At 52.5% G+C, this 7,966-nt stretch overlaps 1 non-coding gene across 1 annotated transcript; it reads right to left on the bottom strand.

Moving 5' to 3' along the window:
- Positions 1–436: 436 nt before the first annotated feature.
- Positions 437–520, bottom strand: TRNAR-UCG (transfer RNA arginine (anticodon UCG)). The gene has a single exon. It is a non-coding gene; the product is annotated as a tRNA-Arg (tRNA).
- Positions 521–7,966: the final 7,446 nt, after the last annotated feature.

Genomic DNA, 7,966 nt, shown 5'->3' with positions numbered 1-7,966 from the left:
GGGCTCTATGAAGGATATTTTTGGGAAAAAGTATTTATCCATGGAAATTTCTCAGTACCTAAGGAAGGGCAATTTCAGGGACAACACAGTTTCTCTCACCTGCGAGTACCAACGTTTTTAAAGCACAGGCTCTTAAATGCTTCATGTCCTGATAAACCCATCATAAATTGAAAATACGGTAAACCAAAACTGTGTGTAATACACCTAACCTATCTAACATCACAACTTAGCCTCACCGACCTTACCTGTGGGCAGAACACTTACATGAGCCTATAGTTGGGCAAAATAATCTAACACAAAGCCTATTTTTTTAAAAATTTTTTTAAATTTTTATTTATTTTTGAGACAGAGAGACAGAGCATGAATGGGGGAGGGGCAGAGAGAGAGGGAGACACAGAATCGGAAGCAGGCTCCAGGCTCTGAGCTGTTGGCACAGAGCCCGACATGGGGCTCGAACCCACGACCGTGAGATCATGACCTGAGCCGAAGTCAGAGGCTCAACCGACTGAGCCACCCAGGCACCCCAAGCCTATTCTTTTTATTAAAAAATTTTTTTTAACATTTATTCATTTTTTGAGAGACAGAGAGAGAGACAGAATGTGAGCAGGGGAGGGGCAGAGACAGAAGGACACACAGAATCCCAAGCAGGCTCCAGGCTCTGAGCTGTCAGCCCAGAGCCCCACCTGGGGCCCCAACCCGCAAAACGCTAGATCACGACCTGAGCCGAAGTTGGTCGCTTAACCGACTGAGCCACCCAGGCGCCCCAACAAAGACCATTTTATAATAAAGTGTTGAGTATCTCATGTGATTTATTGAATACTGTACCGAAAGTGAGAAACGCATGGTTGTATGGGGGCAGAGTGGGGTGAGTGTGTCAGCTGTTGACCCTCGTGGTCGCATGGCCGCCCGGGAGCCGTGGCAGAGAATGGTGCCGCTCATCTCCAGCCTGAGAAAAGATGCAAATTCAAAGTTTCAAGTACGGTTCCAACCGAACGTGTCATTTTTGCACCGCCATCAAGACCAAAGCTCCTAAGTCGAACCATCCTGAGTAGGGGACCATCCGTACCCCCATCTTATGGACAAGGAAACTGAAATGCAGAGAGATGAATTCACTTGTCTAAATCCCTGAGGATTTAGGAAGCAACCCTTAGGTCTGTATCATTCAGAGCCCTTCTTGTAAGAGCTAATCTCTGCCAGCTCTGGAGAGATGCGCTTCGGTGAAGGAGCTGGTAAAAACTGACAAGGCCACGTCACTGGCCTCTCAGTGGCACACTATAAAACACCAGGTGCCACCGCCTGCAGCTGGGCGGTAGCTGGGGGCTACCGGGGTCAGCAGTGGTGGGAGGGGCTTCGGAGCCGCGGTGGAAGACGGTGCTGGTGGCCTCGGCGGTCACGGTGGGCAGCCAGTAGTCACCTCGTGGCACAATAGCTGACACTTATTGGGCACTTACAGTGTACCAGACGCCAAAGTGCTTAGGACGGATTAATTTATTTCCTATTTATAATCCCCATTCTTGCAGATTAGGACACTGAGGCCCGGGAAGGGAAGATAACCTTCCCAGGTTATAGGTTATAACCTTCCGTATCTAGTAAGTATGGGGCCGGCATGCACAGCCAGTACGTTGATTGCCGGGCTTGTGTGCTTCAGAACTGTGTGGTGCTGCCTGTCCTAGATGCCTATAAGGGATGTAACAGCTTGAAGTGTGCTCAGCCGATCGGTAGTGCACCCCGGGAAAGAAGCGGGCAGGCGTGACAGATTGCAAAAGTGGCTTCAGGACTCTGCAGCTCCTTCCTCCGGGAGACGAAGTCCGCTTCCCAGCCCCTTGAGTTTGCTTGGCCTCGTGACTTGCCCTGACCAAGAGAATATGGCGGAAGCCAGGGGGCACCAGTTCCAAGCCTAGGCCTCAAGAAGTCTTGCAGCTTCCGCTCTCCCCACCCTTGGGACCCTGCCGCCACAGGAAGAAGCTTGGGCAGGCTAGCCTGTCGGCTGAGAGATGCGTGGCCCCGTCAGTCACCCTCTCAGTCCGGCTGAGCCCGCCATGTGAGTGAGGCAGTCCCAAAGGCCCCAGTGACCTGCCAGCTCACCACAGACACATAAGCCAGCCCAGCAGAGCCTGTGTAGAAGCCCCCCAGCTGACCCACAGAGTCGTGAGTAAATAAATACAAGTTTCTTGTTCTCAGCCGCTGCTGTGTGGCTTGTTATGTAGCCATAAATACAGCAAGAAATACCTCGAGGAGAAGGAAGATACGAAGTTGGAGGGAATTCCCACCAGGCGGTATGAATAAGTAGAATCCCTTGAGGCCGGGAAAAGAGATTCAGAGGAAGATGACTGGGGGGAGAACCTGCCTGGGTCCCTCAGGACCCAGCACCTCACCTCTTCTCACTGCCACCAGGTGGAGAGGAATGGCCGTACTCTTCTGGAGAGAAATGACAAGATGGTGGGTGAAGAAGCTGTCAGCTGACTTTGGGAAGACAATCCCCAACCAGGCAGAGGTGGCTGCCTCTCCTCTCCACAGATACAGTGGGGGGTGCTGCGTGTGGGCAGAGAGAGGCCTTGAGAGAGCCCCGTCCACCGTGGACAGACTCCAGCCGCTCCCATCTGGGTAGCAGGGATCCAGACAGTGAGCTGTGGGAGCCTCAACTCAAGCAGCAGCTGTGCGAGTGAGGAGTGGAAAGAGGGGAGAAATGCTTAGGATGTACCTTGGAGCCAACTGAAATGGGGGGAATGGCCACTGCGGAGGAGGGGCGGCTTAAAATAACACTGCCGTTCAGAGTACAAAAGGGTGCCCCGCAACAAACAGAACAGATGGAAAGATTAAAGGATACTTACTAAGTGTCATCACCGTACAAAATGCACCTATTATGGTGTAACCAAGTGTTTCTGGTGATGACATTGGTAATTTTTTGACGTAGCCTGCCATCTGCCCTTGCGTTGAAGGATCACCCTTCCTTGAGGGATTTGAATTTTAAAAAGAATCAAAGCCCGCAGGTAAAGGGGAGATCCTGTATTGGTAGAATTCCAGGCAGCCATTGAAAAGTGGAGCAAGGGTTTTTCTTTTACGCGGGCCACTTCCGCGGGCTTTTGGCCTCAGTGCCAGCCGCAGAACCACAAAAAGGGGACCTCGGCCTCGGACGCTTTTAATTCCCTTCCTCCAAAGTTGCCCCTGTGTTTCTCGGACTTGGGGGAGCGGCTCTGTCCACCCCCGCCCCACCAGGCCCTCCTGCTCCGGAGCGCGAGGGTAGAGGACGGCCGAGCCCCCCCGCGGCCGCCAGAGGGCGCTGCGCAGTCGCCGGGTGCGCCGAGGCCGCCTGGGCGTGTGGCCTGGCGTGGGCATTTTTTGTGTTGTTTAAATGCCAGCGTTTACTGCTCACTCTTTTCCCAAACGTGTTTCTAATTTACCCGGTATTTCTTCTACGTGAAAAACTTTAGAAGAAGAAGAAAAATACACGCTTAACTTTAGTTCCAGGGTGGGCAAAGGGGTTTGCCACCAAATGCGGTGTGGTTCCAGAAACCTCTGGTACTGGGGCCGAGCAGCCAGCAAGGGCTCCCCAGACGCTACCCTTGGGATAGGACGGAGGCACGCTGAACCAGCACACCGAACCCAGCTCCTGGAAATGCTCTTGCTAACAATCAGCAAGCCCGCAGGCTTTCGGCTCCAGAGAAGGGTCCGTTTCGGGCCGGTTCTGGAGCTGGTGGCCGCGGCCGGGCGGAGGGGCCACGCCGCGCTCCGAGCTCCCGCGGTGCCCCGGGCGGAGTGTGGCGCTCGGGGGAGGGGGGCGCGCGGCCGGGGCCCCGGGGTTCCGCGGGGGGCACAGCGGGCGCTCTGGGGCAGCAGTGCCGGCGCAGGGCAAAGTCGGGGAGGCACAGGGCCGGGGCTCCATGACGAGCGCAGAGGGGGCGTCCTGTCTGATGGGGGTGGCGGGGACTGTTCCTCGGGCTTGGGTGGAGGCTAACAAGCCTGACCGCCACAAATAGAAGGCAAGGGCGAAAAGACCCAAAGACCTTTTTGATTGCTGGGAGGTCTTGGGCAGAGAAAGCTCCTAATCCCTGGGGTGGGAGCTGGAGTGAGGTTCTGGGGGGAGTGTCTGATTGGCGGCTAGGTTCTGTTTTTCAGACCCGGAAAAAAAAAAAAAAAATCCCCTATCCCCTGGGGAGATTTCTCAGTCACTTTTCTCCTGCAGGAAGCTGCTTCTTGTTGGAGCCTCCTGGGATTGGCAGAGTTAAAATCCTTTAACCCAGGATGCCTTGGGCCTTTTGTTCAGCTCTGACAATGGAATTGGGTGGAGGGGGCTGGGAAGGCAAGTAGCTGGGTCTGGGTGTATCCATGGGGTGGGGGTCTGGTAAAGCTGTGTGCAGTCACTGGATGAAAAAAGCAATTTAGTCGTGTGTGTGTGTGTGTGTGTGTGTGTGTGTGTGTGTGTGTTGGGGGGAGGGTGCAAGGGAGCCCAAGGCAAGGGGCACCAGCTCGTTAACACATGTGTATGAGTGCCTGCTGTGTGCTCAGCAAACCCTTAATTACTCAGGAAGACCTTCCAAAACTGGGAACTCAATATTGGTCCCTAAAAGGTTGGGTAATGGGTTTTTCTTGCATCTGAAATCCGAGGGAACAGACCTCTGGCTCCCCTGGGCTTCCAGATTCTTCTAGATGGCTTTGTCTTCTAAAATTCTGTGCTCCCACGGGACAGCACTTAGTTAAGGACATCAGAAATGCATACCCTTCAACCATATTCATCATCCTAAAACTCTTGCTTTGAATATATCATGTCCTCGATTCTGGTCCTCAGCAGCACCCACTACTTCAAGGGGCTTAGGCTGACTGTGTTCAAGCCCTCTCACCATGCAGACTTTTCTTCCCTAGCTCCCCACATGCATTTTCCCCTGAAGCCAGCCTGGCCCCTCATGGTCCCTTGGGCTTGTCGGTGGCTCTGCTTTATTTAGACAGGGAAGATCTCTTTGAGGAGGTGACTTTTGAGGCCTTATGGTTGGGAGGGATGCAGCCCAGTGAAGATCTGGGGAAGAGTGCTCCAGGGCAGGAGGGATAGTGAGTGCCAAAGCCCTGAGGCAGAAATACACTTGTTGTGTTCCAGGGTGGGCAAACCAGGGAGGCCACTGCCACTGTCTGGGGGCAGGGGAGGGGGAGGGCAGTGTGAACAAGGAGATTTGAGGGGCTCAGGGGACATTGGCAGGGACTAGATCATCAGTCCTCATGGGCCAAGGTAAGGAGTGTGAGTTTAATTTTGATTGCTGTAGGAAGCCTTTGGAGCCTCTTAGTTGGGAGTGAAGAGATTTCATTTAGCCTTTAGAAAGATCACTCTTGCTGCTTTGCAAAGCATAGTCTAGGAGCTGAGGACAGTTAAGATGCGATTGCAGAAGTCCTGGCAAGAAGAAACAAAACCAGGGTGGTGACTATAGAGATGGTGAGATGCAGTACTGGTTTCTGGAACAATTTTGGAGGTGTAGTAGGTAGGACTTACTGATGCTCTGACCTATGACAGAAAAGAGGAGTTAAGGATGATGCCTCCATTTTTAGGCCAAGTGGATGGAAGGGATGCCCATGTTGGGGGAAGAGATGGATCAGTAGTTCTGTTTTGATAGCCCCCGCCAAGACCTATCAGACATCAGCTGGACACACGGAGGCAGGTTTGGGTCTGGAATTCAGGGGTGTCTTGCCTTCAGACTTAAATTTGAGACTAAGCATGTAGATGGTGTTCCAAGCTGTGGCCTGGATAATTCCACTCAGAGAAAGAGTAAAGACAGAAGAGAGAGGGCTGGCCCTGAAGCCACGGCCACATTTAAGGCTCTGGTAGAGGGAAACCAGTAAAGAAGCCTGGGAAGAACAACCTGTGAAGTTGGGAGACAAACCAAAAGATTCTGATTCTAAGGAAACTCAGCCAAGGAGGTATTTCAAGAAGCAGGATGTATTGGTCTGTTATTGCTGGGTAACAAACAGCCACAAACATCTCAGTGGTGTATAACAGTAAATATTTCTTTTACTCATGCATTGTGGGTCATCTGGAGGTCAGCTAGATGCGGCTGAACTTGGCTGGGCAGCTCTGAGCTGCACTTGGGTCCGAGCCTGTTCTATATATCATCCTTGCACCGGCAGAGTGGTTAGGGCAGGTTTTTTTCCCATGGCGATAACATTGGCACAAGTAGGCAAGTGGAAACATGAGGTGCCTCCTAAGGCCCAGGCTTAGAACGGACATCATGTCACTTCCTCCTATATTCCAGTGGCCCAAACAGGGTTACACAGCCAGGCCCAAAGTCAAGGAGCCAGAAAGTATACTCTGCCTCTAGTGGGGGGAGGGGGTGGAGACTGCAATATCACACAGAGATATGGACGCAGGGAAGAGTGACAGGAATTAGGATCAAGAATCAGTCTCTGTGAGCAAACATGTTCAATACCACTGGGAGATTTGGTGAGACAAGGGCCATGAACTGGCCATCAGTCTAGTCAAGGTATGGGTCACTGGCACTCTTACTGAGAGCTATTACACCAGAATGAAAGGGATAAAAGCCCAGGTGGAGTGGGTGGGGGTGACAACGGGAGGTGGGGGAGAGGGCTGTCAGTCTAGAGACATCTCTCTCAGGAACATCCGCTCCGCAGAGGAGTAGCCGGCAGGAGATGTGAGGCTAAGGCTAATATGTTTGTTTTTTTTTTTTTAACGTTTATTTATTTTTGAGACAGAGAGAGACAGAGCATGAACGGGGGAGGGTCAGAGAGAGGGAGACACAGAATCTGAAACAGGCTCCAGGCTCCGAGCTGTCAGCACAGAGCCCGACGCGGGGCTCGAACTCACGGACCATGAGATCTTGACCTGAGCCGAAGTCGGCCGCCCAACCGACTGAGCCACCTAGGCGCCCCTCTAATATGTTTTTAAAGTTAGGGAATTAAGTCTGTTTGACTTTGATGGGAAGGATCTAGTAGAGAGGAAGAAGTGAGGTGTACCAAAGGCAGGGAATACTTGTGTGGTGAAAGGGGAAGGGGCCCAGGGCTCAGCTGGAGGGGCTGGCCACAGATGGGTGCAGAGAACACAGAGCTGCAGAGTTTCTGGTGGCTTTGGTGGCAGCACGATCACACATTTGGTCTGACTGTGCCTCTTTTGTCTCTGAAGGATAGTCTGAGGTCAGATGGAGAGTGAAAGAGGAAGAGTGTTGAAAATATGCAGAGAGAGGAGAAAGTGTGAAGTTGTTGCCCTGTGGAGAGGGAAAAGGAATTTTCTAAGACACTGTAGTAGGATTGTCCGGCAGTTCAAATGCCTATTTGAAATTTATGGCTATAAATTTGAAGTGAGTCCATCCAGAGCAGCTGGGGAATTTTCCTCAGCGGTGCTCAACTGCTCGGTTGCAGGTGTGAAGTAAACAGTTTGATTTAAGCTCAGTTGGGTGTTCGCCAGGTGAACATGATGGAGAGAGACCAGTATAAGGAAGTTAAGACTGTTTGCAAGGGAGATATTTGTGTGCCGGAACGGGCAATCTCAGCTGGCTGAGAAGTGAACTGAGGGGAGACACATAGTGAAGGAACAGCAGCGCAATGGGTTGGAGGTCTAGGGTGGAGCCAATAGATTGGAGGGAATGAGCTGGGGGGGCTGACAGATGGGGGGGGATCTTTGAGTCTGAGATTTGGGGCATGGTGTAGACATGCATGGTTCCAAGGTCCAAGGTCTGACCAGAAAGCTAAAGCAGGGCAGGAGAAAATACACTGTTAGGGCTAAGGCAGTCAAGGGACTCAGGGGCCAGGGTGTTGGGTGGGTCATCAGCACTGAAGCTGTGGTCACCAAGAGTGATGACAGTGGAGAAAGAGCCTGGCGTCAAAATCATCAAGAAACAGGGGCGCCTGGGTGGCGCAGTCGGTTAAGCCTCCGACTTCAGCCAGGTCACGATCTTGCAGTCCGTGAGTTCTAGCCCCGCGTCGGGCTCTGGGCTGATGGCTCAGAGCCTGGAGCCTGCTTCCGATTCTGTGT

Source organism: Prionailurus viverrinus, chromosome A3 (assembly GCF_022837055.1).
Source record: "Prionailurus viverrinus isolate Anna chromosome A3, UM_Priviv_1.0, whole genome shotgun sequence".
Taxonomy (NCBI): domain Eukaryota; kingdom Metazoa; phylum Chordata; class Mammalia; order Carnivora; family Felidae; genus Prionailurus; species Prionailurus viverrinus.
This window is presented reverse-complemented; position numbering and strand designations above follow the sequence as displayed.